This window comes from Opisthorchis viverrini, assembly GCF_000715545.1.
Source record: "Opisthorchis viverrini unplaced genomic scaffold opera_v5_295, whole genome shotgun sequence".
Lineage (NCBI taxonomy): Eukaryota > Metazoa > Platyhelminthes > Trematoda > Opisthorchiida > Opisthorchiidae > Opisthorchis > Opisthorchis viverrini.
In genome coordinates, this window is record NW_008751952.1 from 465,786 (window position 1) to 480,285 (window position 14,500).

The window sequence follows — 14,500 nt, forward strand, 5'->3', positions numbered from 1 at the left end:
TTATGACGCACAGGATTATGAATAGAAGTTATCATGGTGATGAGTAAGTAAAGTGAGTGTAAAGTAACAGACATCGGGTAAAATTCTGTCTGTTAGTTTTAAAAATGATCAGTCTAACATAATACTCTACTTGTTGAGTTTTATCAAGGTAGGGAATATAGAGTCCGATATATCTAAAATTACATCAAATTTCAACGCTTAAGTTGAGTAAAATTGCCCAATGTTAAACGTTGTCTGTTGCCATTACGAAATAGTGGGAACAAGCCCGATTTGACCTCAGTTCTGTCAAGCCACGGAGGAGGCATGAAGGCGGCTAAATAATGCAAATAAAGCCGATATTTGTTTTGATCGTCACTTGTTATTTTCTAACAAACCAAACAGCCATAAACAAAAATGTTGCTGGAATCATTGGTATCGTTATTAAGAAACGATATTTGTGGTATTTAGTAACATGAAAGATGAAATTCGGTTGAAAGCTGAAACCGGAGTATATCGATGATTAGGTACCTGGACTGGAAACCAACGACATATATTACGTCATTTTAGTTATCACACCGGAAAGCAATAACGATTAAAGTTTTCCCAATGTCCCCTATGGTTCGCCTTTATTTTCGAGGGGCCAATTTACATCAAACAACCATAAATGATTAGGAAGTCTTTCATAATCAGTGCTCCTAACCTGATTTCATTCTTTATTACCAGTTCAACGTAAGTGACACCTACCTTCCATAGTATGTTTCGCAAAATTTGGTTGTTGCTTCGAGCTCTTTAATAGGGTTACTAAATGCGCATGACGCTACTTACAGTTTTCTGCTTTCTTTTCTAGGTTTTCCAAACCTTGGGTTTTGCTAATGAACATGAGCCCTAATAAAACTTTCATGACCCTATAAATGTTTTAAGATTGTCTCGGTTGTTCATTGAAATACAGAATTAATAGTTGTGAAGGATTATTTTAAGATGGCCAAAGTGGCAAAACCTTTCTCTTTGATGATTACTGGAAATGCACTAGAAACTTGGTTATGTAGCACAATTTTAAGGTAAAACAATAACGTGTGTCCTAACAAAACTTTGATCTCAAGGTGAGGACGGTTACTTATCTTCAAAAGAAGTGTCTCCTGGGATTACTGCAATATAAAATCCTAATTCGGTTAAGAATAAGAGTTTCTGTTCTATGGTTGCACCATAAGTCAGGATGACTCTGCAATATTATCATAACTCACTTAATAATCAGCAGTACGTACTCCAAGCTTTCGAAGTAAAAAGCAAATTTTTACCCCCGGCTCAACAAAAGTTGGTAGCTCAAAAGTTACCTAGTAGATTAGAAGAAGACGGAAATGCGGTAGGTACTCGCCCTTAGTGTGATATACTGGCAGCTTAATGAAGTTGAAGCCATGAGACACTTGGAATCCATGAAACCAAGTACACATACGTTCGGAATAGATTAAGATGTGTTTAAAATCCGAGATTAAATAAGTGAAGCAAGTGAGGAGCTATGAACGCAGGTTTAGTGCAAAGATGGGTGAGACAGAGAGTAACGAACGTTCATTGAGTTGCATGAGTTATGATGAACTTGTGTGGGTTGATTAATAACCCAGACCGAATACTCAAGAAGACAAGGTTGGGCATTTAACCTTCTCAAGGTGCAACAAAGCAATTCATGGCATCAAAAGTAGGGAAAAAGTTGGACGCACTGAAACTTGGAGTGACGGCTTTTCAAAGATTCTAGAGGTACTGAGACCCAGCGTGTTTACGAGATTGCTCATCAGCCCCACGACTCACGAACATACCTTTGTAGATAACGGTACCGAGAGTAAACAAGTCCAGGGTGTTTCACTGTCTTTGAGACAGATGCGCTCCTTAGCGAGAGGCCGCGGAAGATATGAAGAAATCTTTCATTGGAATTTTATTTTACAAGTTGCGGACTAAAGTGTGGCGTGATTTCGAAATTAACATTGGCATTACTGTAAGCAAACTTTTAGGCATTATTCCAGATATGGACTTCCTAGGAATGATAATTTAATTTTAAAATGCACTAAATTTTTGTGGAGGAGCAGTGCGAAAATGTTTGATGGAAGTAATTAGTCAAAGGAAGTGAGTGGGATGAAGCTGATGGAACACAAGAAGCTTTGTGACTAATACGAGGTTTGCTAGGGCCGTATTATTGTCCGTAACTTCAGGCAGAGGAATAGCAGTTTTGTACCATTGGGAGAAGATTTATTGTATGTCTGTGCGTTTGTGTGCTGTGAATACTCCCGTCATTGGCCCTCGCGAGGGTGGAAGTCTGATTTTACGTTAGCTTTGCATTTGGCATTCGCTATAGAAAAAAATGTCACTGGGACATGAAAGCTGTCACTCAAATCCGAGCAGCATTAGCTGAAATACATTAACTGGATCTCTTGTGTTCAGGGCAAAGCCAATGAGGTGACAGGAGGAAACGGATGACGGTATCAACTTCCTCTTCGGAATGAAAGAATTATTAGACCAACAAACCTGGAAATAGAGGCTGAGTGACGTCATAGTTACAGGAAATCACGGTTTTAGATGAATACAAGCAATGTGGAATAAGATGAGACGTTCTGGGGCTGAGTGAACGTTACCATTCAAATTCATCCGGAAGATTTTTAAATTTGACGGTATAAATGCGCAAGTGCAGACGTTATTTCTTTTGGTGAGTCGGTCCGTGTTTGAGTAATGGTTGAAAGAGAGTGGTTCACAACACAAACTTAAACCACAAAGCAAAACAAGCCCGCCATTAGCATTGGTGCCAAAAGACTTTTGGATTCCCAGTGCATTTTAGACCTTGTCTAGCTTCATTTGACAATGCCATGTAAAGGCCTTCTTCGAAAAACTTTTACTGAAAAAGGTGGAATACAAATCAACCTGAAACAGACCATTCTGGGACCTGTTTAACTTGCCTCCTCATAAGATTATGCGCTATTCTGAAACTATGACTTATTCATGGCGCAGGATTGAGATGTATGCCGAAAAAACTGATTTCCAATTCACCGTGCATAGTTGTCTACTGCATATCTGATTACTGGGTAACGCAAAAAGTAGCAGTGATAGTGGCCACATCCTTAGAGGATGGACATACACCCTGTTTCATCTGTGTTTCCTACTCAAGAATTCAGCCTTTCACTGGGCCATACCAAGGTTACCGGTTCCATTCAGCTAAATTTCAATCTTTCTCAACATGCACCCAACCAAAGTTACGTTTGTGGGAAGAAGCGTTTTTTCAAGACTCACTTAAAAGCAGGTTTATAGGAGTATTCTGGAAAAATGTGGGAGTTTGGTCCACATATGGATTATCAGGTAGGTTGAAGATGCACCACTGTAGTGAGCACCGGAAAACGATCGCGAAGTTGTGCACCATGGTACAAGTAATGTAGCTGTAGAGTGCGAGGTGTAGTTGGGCTGGAGTATTCCATTAGCTTTCAAATAAACTATTCATGTTCTTAGTGAATTGTCCCGCATGAATGTGAGATACAAATCGGATGCGAGAGGGATGATACAGGAACAAACGCCTGAAAACCTATCTCGTTGTCAGTGCAGGGACCAACACTAGACAACAAGGAGACCATTGTACTTGCGACCAACTGACGTTTACCATTCCTGAAGGATTGTGCGCAAGACTGTGCATCGCCAATAATGAATATGTACCACTTGCCAGGATTGACTGAAAACGACAAAACATGCTGATCTTTCCCGATACAGTGTAGTCTTGTAGGCCTGTTTCTAATCAGAGGTTGAAGACACCGTGTTAATTTGCAAACAGGTGCTGTCAATAAAATGAACTAGACTTGTTGACAGATGGTTTGTTAAATGGCCTGTTTCACCATGCAGGATGAACGAGGCATGAAATCAAGTGCCAGATGGACTCCATCTGGAATTCGCTTTTGTTCCGGGATTTCATCGATCAGGGCGCCAAAATTTAGAGCTGTTATAATGCGGATCGTAAAAATGTGAGGATTGTTTTTGCTTTTTCGCAGCAGCAAACTATTATGCGTAGTGGGTTCTGTGAATAAACAAAACAGCTTGTTATCCAGGATGACAAATTGTGTCAAATGTGTTTTCCGGATAGACCATTCCGGGGCAATGGGTTTGACACTACAGTGAGATCCGGGGACACGGAATGAGTTTGCCAGTAGATCGCCTAGAAACCACACTCTATCTGCATACCATTTTCATGCTTCAGACGGGTAACGATATTCGGCTGAAAGTTGGAGTGGCTGGCATTCATCCAACTACTTGAAACCTTTAACTAATAAAATTAAACATTTTCCAGTGCTTGGTATTATTTGATAGTGTTTAAATACTTACTCTGGTATTATCCATGTATTTTTATCTCATTTTTTTGAAACAGCACTCCACTTTCCAGCATTGGAATCCTCCACTGAGGGATCTCTAATATGGGGTGTTTTTTCCCAATGTTTCCGTGATAATTCTGTCATAATTGTTTTAAGATCCCGGTCGTTCAAATATGGTGTCTTTTCAATGCTGATACCACGAACAAAATTATCTCCATATACCTCTCTTTCTAGCCGAAGCTAGAAGGGGAGCGACCGATAAAATTGAAAAATGGTCACGTTATCAGAAACGAGGTAAGTCCTATCACCGATTATCTTTCATTACGGGAGAGTAAACGACGCCCGCAAGAGCCGATATTTCCTTCCAGATTCCTTCAAATTTACTGGATTTGATGCCGTAAGTCATTTTATTGAAAAGAGGCACGCTATAATCATACTATCTCCCGTTATACTGAACTCTTGCTCTTTCCAGCGAGTTCTTTGAGGGATATGAAGGACCCTTGGACAAAATCAGGAACACCATAACACTAATTATGTTTCTCAGTATGCAATTTGTGATTGTCAAAATGTCGATCAAAACTCTGTGCAGTGAAGGTCACTTGCACATCTCTTCAGACTGCCGACACGATATCTGGAGCTGGTTACTGTTTCGTACCTACACTGAATAGCACCACTGATCTCAAAGTCAACTGAGGCATCACATTTCACCCTTTTATACCCAGGTTGCTGTACGCTTTCTCATCTAATTTCATCTCCTATGGTGACAAGGCGACTCAAACACATGACAGTTAGCTCCAAGAAGACAGGAGAGTTTGAACCGACACGGTGTCTCACGACAGCAAACACAATATATATATATATATATAATGAAGTGAGCTCCCAAATAAGATATATTCAGAAGACTTTTTGAAGTGATGGTTCGAAGAAGTGAGGGATAAATGTGTTCTTCATCGCCTGTTTGCCACACTGAGGAGTGGCAACGCCCATGAAACCGAATGCTTTTTATCAGCTCTCATGAAAATTGAATGAGCTTTCCCATGCGTCTTCAGTCAACATATTAATAACTTATTAATAATAATAACATATTAATAATTTACTTCGCAAAGTTGCGAACCTGCACAATAGCCACCGACCATATTGTCAGGCTTTTGCTTAACCCAGCTTTAACAGAAACAACAAATACGAGAGGTCATCACAGGGTTTATTATATACGGAAGAAAACAGTGATGGTCATCGGGAGCTCGAGAGATACTGATTTACCAGACGTTGGCTCACCCTGGCTTGTGGTTTTACTTTCGATCAGCAGTTTTATTGCGGAAAGTGTCAGTATTCTGTACAGACTAAGAGCTCAATTATCGGTCAATACAGGTTCTATCAAGTCAACAAGCGGTCTCCGATATGCATGGACTAATGTGCGGATGGTGCCTACGGAGTATTCTCGGAAGTAATTGCTGATAAATCCAAGCCAGACTAGAGAGCATTACGTTTTGCACAATGTCACCAGTTATATTCTAGTTTCAGTGTACAACGAACATCGCAACAACTGTGCTTGTTCAAAGAGGCAATTTTGAGTGTTCTATTGAAGAATTTGTTGCCTTTTGGGTTCCTTCTAGGCAAGGTTCATCCTCAAACTAGTCGCTGTTTTTGATAGATTGTGGAAACGATATTTCAGTAAAAATCTAATCGAATTCTGCGGAAAGCTGTATTCAGCATCATTAACTAAACGCACGTAATATTTATTAAAAAAACAGTTAACAAACAGTCAAACAGAGATGCATCATATAAATGCGGTGCGGAAATTTATAAATAAGAAATCGAATATATGGTGGTCATCTGTATCTGATATAACACAACATATCTGACTGTTGTTAAACTAGGACCTCTCACTTAGGAATTAACCAACACAAATGACGTATTTATTGTCACCTGGAGAAAAGGCTACGAGTTTGCGGCAATTTTGCCACATCAACAGGAAGTGAAAATGTTGGATTATAGGCCATGAAAAAACTTGAATTTGGCAAAGGTTGCCAACTGATGTGATGAGACTTGAGTCTAAGCAGACCCAGTTCAGTTACAGAAGATAAACGTTCGGACTGTGCAAACCAGGAACACGATAATGCTTTTTCACCACGTCTGCGGATAAAGTAAGAATGTGATCCAACTGCAACTTCAAATACTATGTCTTTGGCCTAGAGTTTTAAAGGTCGGGATGCCTATAGAGATTTCGAATAAATGATTTATTTCTTTGCCCCTATACTATTGTTCTTTACTTAACAAATTCCCTCCACCCCGGAAGTACATTCAATGATGCGTGCCTCATAAACTTTGTTTAGGAGGAGTCATAGTTGATGCAAAGCCGGATAACTTGATCTTGAAAGATAAGCACTTTGTAAAAAAAACCATTTATTTTGTTGCCGTCTTTTTGAAGGACAAAGATGTTTGCTGGGAAATAGAAAAATGTTTACATAGTGTGTGTGAGAACCAACATAAAGTGTCACGTGATCACTTGCACGAATTGTATTAAAGAAATACATCAAAACAAATTCCTCTCTCTTGGGGCCATGCTTGGAGTATAGCCAGCAAACTGTTGGATGGAAAAAGGCGAGAAAAACAAACCGCACTGACATCTTTCAGTCCACTCTACTGTGAACTGGATCTCAGTTAAGTATAACTTCTGACTTTCGTAAAAATAAACAGAAAACAGTAGTATGTGAACAAACAAAATGTAAACTCATATCAAATATTCTAGTATCAGTACAACAGCGAAAACGTCCAACTATTCACAAGATATGATTATTTGCTGTATACTTCTTCTGTGTATTCTGGTTCGCCGTACGAAAGTTGACGAAAATTGTCCATCAGACCTGAACTTTCTTATTCTTATCTGAGAACATATCTTGTCGCTTAATTTTTACTAAAACTATGCTGACATTTCATCATGCGGAAGGATGTTCATTCTGGCATTCATGCGGTTAAGATTCGTCTACTCTTTATCCGATCATTCCAAATCAGACTAGATTACCACAACCCACTGCCTTGTTGTTACATAGTGGCACTCTGAACCGTAAGAAACTGAGACAACGGTGACGAGTGGGACTATTGAGAGAGCTGGGAAATATAGAAGGCCTAGCAATGGTCGCTTTTGGACCGAGCCGTCGGACATGCATCTATATATATTTTTTTAATAGAGCAGTTAAACAGCACCAGCACAGATCTACAGAGAAGCTGTCAGCCAATTTCATACGTCTGAACATAGATCGTGCTTTTGTTAAGAAGACCAAAGAATGTGACTCTCACATGTGGTAACGCTGGGCAGTACGTTCTGCTTTAAAGATTATTACACGAGTCTCTGGACGTTAGTCTGGATATATTAGGTATTATCCGATAAGAGTAATGCAGCGAAGTGGTAACAACCAAATACCCACCGACATCCGTGGGAGAAATTTAAGTCCGTTTCCAAGCGCTCAAAATTTCGAGACCAAGGTGCGCTATACTCTTTCGCGTCAACCGCAAATCCAGGGAAGCCTTGCAAATAGTATGAACAACTGATAAATATACATATCCCACGACAAAATATATGCCAAAGGAAATTTTCCTACTTTTCCTTGTTTTTGGATCTCCGATGAAGCCTGCCGTCCACCAACCCAAATTTCGCAAGACCAGTGTGTGGCAAACATAGTAGAAGTCTGTACGATAATGGTTGATTATAAATCAAACGACTGGTTCCATCTTTTCGTCAACATTAAATTTAACGTCATCGTCAGCATCAGGATTAATATCTGTTGCATCAGCATCCTCACTATAGTTTTCGTTGATTTCGGTCGTCTGGAATTTCTTCAGGTTGAACTGAGTTGTAAGGTTTAAATGCATAATTCAGGTTTGGTGAAAGCTAGGTTATGGGACACATATTCGTGCTTGAAGTAATTGTGAAGGCTCTTGAGGGTGTACCTTTTGTCTGCGCATCTTTTCGAGTCCATTGCAGATATTCTACAGAAATGGATGAAAAAAGGGAACAGACAAATTGCCTTCCAAAAGGATTGTGATATTGTCGAGCTTTCGAATGAGCGATAAAGGGACCAGGAAGAATGGATGTCCGAGGACTTTGCAATCAAGAATTTTTGGCAAAGTTACTTTTGAGCTACATGGGCTTAGTCCATTGGTTCTTAAATAGAAACGCATAAAGTACCACTGACTTGACCAACTATGTTTTTCCACGTAGGTTTATGCTCTCTTTTACAACCGCTTGGATCACCCTCCTGATCATTTATGTTACCCTCAAGGTAATTGGTGGTTCATGGTGTTTAAACGATTATCGAGCGAGGTAACAGAATTCAAGCTCTGTTGTCCAAAGACCAAAACAACGAATGAAGAATCGCGATTATTCTAGGTGCACTGCAGCACAGCTATATTCGACAGCCTTGGATCACAACTCAATCTTAAGTCATTTCTATAGAATTTACACACCACACTCTCGCAATAAGTACGGATCGAATCCATCTGTGCTTCCTTAGGTGACTGTTCATGCTGACCAGATAAGTCTGCGAGTGAATTCGGACGTACTAAATTTACAGAAACTGACGACCAACAGGACAAAACCAGAAAGAAACAATTGAGTGTCAGAAATGGGTGTCTTGGAAACAATCTCGTCTTATTTGTTTAACCACACTACTTTGTATGCGGAATACTGAACTAATGCTGTGATTTAAACGGGACAATTTGGTAATAAATAGTCTACCGATGTAGGTCAATCTTGTCAGATGCATACATATTAAAAATCGATGCTCTGATCGGAGCGACGATCAGAGTGACACGTGGAGATCCACCTTCTTTTAGGCTTTAGTAAAATAAGTTTCCCATAAAATGTCCGAATTCAAAAGGGGAACCGCTATTGGTTGTTGTGTGAGTTTATCGAATTCGGCATGGAGACTACAGAACAGAGATAAACTCACATGAATTATATCGATTTTGTTGATGTCGCATCATATCTGTCCATCAGGGTTTTTTTCCGGCATACTTGGACAATACTTCGAAAAATCGACCTAAAAATGCTAGTTTTCTCGAGGTGTGCAATAAGCTTGGATTAGTTATGTCTGACATCAGCCGTGTGATTTCGTCCGGCTGCAAAGAAAAATGCACCAGGAATGGGAAGTACTGTAGTGGACGTCTGACGTAACTTTATTTTTACATATTTGCCCAGACGATTTACAATGATCCGTTCGAGTTCACCTTTGAACCTGGCAAAAAAATAAAAATAAAGCAAATGGTCAAAAGCAGCCAAAGTTTGTAAAGTAATAAGTAACCAGACCTTCTTCGGACAGTTTTTTGGCTTATATCAACGGAAGTTGCACCAATATAACTCTCTTACCACAAGCAAGCGGAAGATACTCGTGAGAAATTTCTTCAAAACCACAGTGATCTGTCGGAGCCTAAATTGCCTCATCACATGGTAACCTCTCGTGATGGACCAAAGAGCAATGTATTGAATGACTGGTTTGATTTTCCAAAATTCCAATCTGGTATCCTTGCGATATGTTTCGTGGCATGAATACTCCCCCGCAGAAAAATGGGTTGAGAAAAAGACGAATATTTCCTTACAAAATTTGGCATATTATATAACTCTTCCCGGACCAGCGATTATAACAGGAAACATACTTTGGGGAGAATGGAACTAACGTGAAAAACACTGTTTCGTAGGTAACCGTGGTAACGACAGAAATTTTGTGGATGTTCTGCACGGATCTAACCTTGAAAACATCAGTTTGGAGGAGATTAGATGGAGCATTGTGGTTCTCTTACACTGCTAATTGTTTGAAACAGAACTAGGTGGCAATTAAAGCGAAATCGAGAACTCATGTTCGTGGCGCCCTTCGATGCGATTCGTGGCAACGATCATTCTTCCGTAGAAGAAACATGTTTGATAATAAGAATTCAGAGCGAATCGTGCATATAACTGAAATATATTTTCCGTCCTAAAATATATTTAGTACCTAGCCAGCAATAAGCGTATGTCCAGCCTCATTACTTTCCCAAGCAGTTTAAGGTAACAAACGAGGAAATGAAAATATACGCCCTGCTGATTGGTGGACTGTGAGGTCAGGGGTCGTTTCCGTTCGTTGAGGCGTAAACAGCGCCTTCAAGTCCGGATGCCAGAATAGGACGGGATATACAACTTTATCTCAGGGGTTTGGATTTGGCTTTTATTAAAAGTGCCAGGTTGTTTAAAGTAGATTTCACGCGTGTATCAAAGAACAAAAATCTCAACAATAAATGGTGTGCATTCTGCGAATCGAAAATTCCACTTACAAGATTTGTTGAGGACACATTTTATCCCAGTGCGACGCGAAAGGTAACCGACTACTCTCAATTTGACTCAGCATAAAAACCAATAGATGTGGTCCATTTCTGTCGGCGGTTAGAAAACCAAAACAAACGTTGACCATTTTGAAAGTCCTGTCTGACACTGTCAGTGTTTTATCTCTATCGAAGTCTTTCCTACAGACTGTGTTCCGCTTACGGGAACTGTTGTCCTATTTGTGACTTTTTTCTTTCATGCCCAGAATTCTGTGAAGTCTCCGAACATCTCGTTGTGTATGTTCGTAAAGCAGCAAAGCCTTTACGAATCATCCTTCGTTCTTTGAATATTGAATGGATCCACTGAACCTCATGAATGAAACATTTAAGCAAAGCACTGCTGACGAAAAATGAAATCTGTCTAGATTTTCCGGCTTTGTCGGTTCACTGTTGCGCTGTTCCGCGTTACGGACCACTGAATCAAAGGGATAACTGTTCCTGAAATTTTTGTCCGTTTAAAACAACCAATGTTCTGTTTAGCCTACAGTAGTCAAGCTAGATGTGTTGACAACAGTGGTAGTCATGTACGAAGAGGCTATCAGAAAAAGGAGAATCTTTGAGCCTGTTTTAAGCATGCTTAATGCTTTAGTACTGTTCAAATGAGAAAATTATCTGCTTTCTGATGGCTCAAAGCTTTCGAGCAGTGACAATCAAATTTATGAGAAATGCAATCAAAAAATCTCAACCATTACCGGTTGTAGCTGTAGCTTCGTCTTCGGTATATGCAACACTGACGTGAGTATTTTTGGAAAGAAACGATCTTTAGGCTCAAATGGAGATACGGAACCAACTTCATTATAACGTTTGTCAGTGCGGAGATGCATCTCCTCCTCGTTAAACAGACAGTGTGATACAAAGTTTGAAGTGCTTGTTTTGTTACAATGAGCAGTTAAGTTTGGTTGCTAAGTTGACCAAAGCACTAGTTCAGGCAGTCCAAACACCAGTTCGAGCAGCCCGCCATGTCAGTTGTTCTGTAATGTTTTGCACTTCTACACTCCTCTAGAAACCAAGCGGCCTAACTGGCTCTCTTAAACATTTTTGATCAGATTTGGGGCATTTTACTGTGCTCGAACATAACTATGACCGGAAACCTCCCAGCGTTTCGGGTGCAATGACTACGCCTTTGATTTTCAAACTCGTGGGTTTGATAGATTTGATCTCCCACGGGGATCATCAAATAGAAAACAATGTCTGTCTTCTCTCCGGTAATGAAGTTTTCCGGTTAACTTGGTATCCTCGGCTGAGCCAAAAAAACATTTCAGTTTAGATATATATTATCAGACAAAAACACATCTATCATATATATTGTCTAGTTAATTGCTCTTATTAATGTGAGCTTGACATTCTGCATTTCTATTCAAGCAGCCATCTTTTATTAATATCAATTACTGACTAACCGACTCATGGACAACCTACAACGGCGATATGTGGCCTGATGCGTAGACCTTCGGTAAACGAACAGAACGTGCAGAGGTTCGAGGAAAGAGTAATCCTAACTCACTTTTGTTTACCAACCGGTCATAATTTGACCAGTGTTCTTTGATGTCTGTGTGTGCTGTTTATAAAAACACAATGATTCAAAATAAAATTGGTTGAGCCAACTGTCTCTTCACTCTCCACACGCTTTCAGCTGCTCACCTCTGAAGACCTAGAGGTCGCTGCGGCTGGATGTGCCGGGGTCAGCATTGTCAAACGCCACCTGATGGGAAGTTTCTGGCTTGAGAAGATACATCTTGATGGTCAGCTGCTTGTAGTTCATCCCAGAACGCACGTGAAGTTTTTCCAAAGGCTTGAAGTTTGCATTTGTCTTTTTATCGTGTCTGCTTACGCCCCGACCGACGTAGCCACCAACTTAAATTGATCATATCACCATCAGTTACCTTACTTTATTCATAAAACACTTATGCGCTGAGTACTGCTTGCAACTATTTTCTCCACTTTCTTTGCGGAAATCAGATTCGATCTATTTAGACACCACAGGAAGTAGATGAGTCTTACTACTGTTTGAACAACATTACAAAAAACAGCAAATGTGACTGTAGCATTCGGCTTGCAATTAATGATGACGGTTACACTAAAGATAATTCTCAACCTCCTTTCAGGAAAGCCCAGGTTCATTCCCGGATAATGCGAACGTCAGTGATGTGTGATTTTGCATGCGCCATAAAATCACCGCATTTATAGCGTAAATAACATTATGCCTCTCTTTCGTGACCGACAGTTCATTGGGGAATGGCCACTGTAGTGTCAAATTGTGAAATTTATTGCTCCCGGAAATGGTTAATTCTGACGAACTTTGCAAATTGATTTGGTTTAGTCTGGGGCTGTTTTTTTTCCTCTGCAGTAAATACTTGGCGAATGACAGCACTTAAATCAGAGTTAAATGAGCTGTCTTCAACAGTCGGCTGTCTGACTGGTCCGATTTCACGAAGCAGTAAATGATTACTTAAAGCTGTAGATGTAATTTGATTCTCAATAGCTTGTTTGGGCATGAGGATTTTGATATTCTGGTCAGTGGCTCGTTGGAGACTTAAATTTACTTTGTTTCGTCGCTTTCCTCTATCAGTCCTTTAGTTTAATTCTTGATATACTTCTGTTTGGGTCAGCCTTTGAGTACTACAAACTTAGGTAGCCACACTGTGACTGTCATATACATAGGGTACATTAGGCGAAAACCGCACAGCACATATCTTTTCTTACTTAGAGGAAAGAATAGATTGCACACGAAAACTATCGTTTGGACGAAAGATTGGAATTTTTTTGACTGCAGGTAACCACACTACTTAACTTTTTTGAACGGGGTCGTTTATAATCTCCTGACGCAAAATCTTCCTCGCCTTAGACAATTCGATGTTGACCTGGTCTCGAAACTATTAAGTCGCCCACCGAGCCGTTTCATATAAAAATCTGGCTCCTTAAACAACCGGATAAACAGTAAAATACCTACAGAAATCGCGGAATTTGCTGCCCTGCTTAACATACGAAGACTATCTGTTGAGGTTTTTCAGAACTTACCACTGACAAAAAATTGTTGACGGGCTTTTGAACTGACGTGTGACAGTTTCTGCATGACAGCATTACTCACCTAATTTCAGGACGCTGATGAGTGGATCACTCACCTGATTCAACCAGAGTATATGAATCTGGTCCACCAGAACAACAACTTTGCTTGAACCGAATACTGCAGTGCCTACAGACTATTTTTGATTTTTCTCTAAACTGACTGCCAAGTTGGTCTTGTGTGAGTGTGTTTTAATCCCGACAGCCTCGGTGAGTCAGCTCCTAGGAGATTGGTACTTGTTTACACGCTTCTCTAGTTCATGTTAGGCATTTGTTGGTTATTCTAGCAGTGCAGGAAACACGTAAACTAATGCTTTTGAGGTCAGTCCTCACTGTTTTCATATATTAACTACATCTGTGGTTACGCGTTGTACGGCTATATTTAATCTGTTGTTTAGCCTTTCTACCTGAATAAGAGGTCAGTCACTGAATGCTCACAATAATGTCTATATGTTTGTGTTGGCATTCATGGCGCAATGCATGGTATGTACAAATACACTGTCGTTTTCTCCTCTTATTAGCCCGAGTGTTCATCGGCTGGACCGTAACTTTACAAACTTGTTAGTCTACCAGCACATCCAAATTAAATGTGCAACTTACTAGAGATCGCAAACAGATGAAAATAACTTGGTCTCGTACAACATTTATCAAAGCAACAGTCGTGCAGTGCCTTCTGAATGAAAAAAAGTTTTGAAAATGATTAAGGGGAAACCATAATCACTTTTAACGGTGCTTTTTACGCAGTCATAGAGTTTCGAATGATAGAAATGCGGTGTGCATCT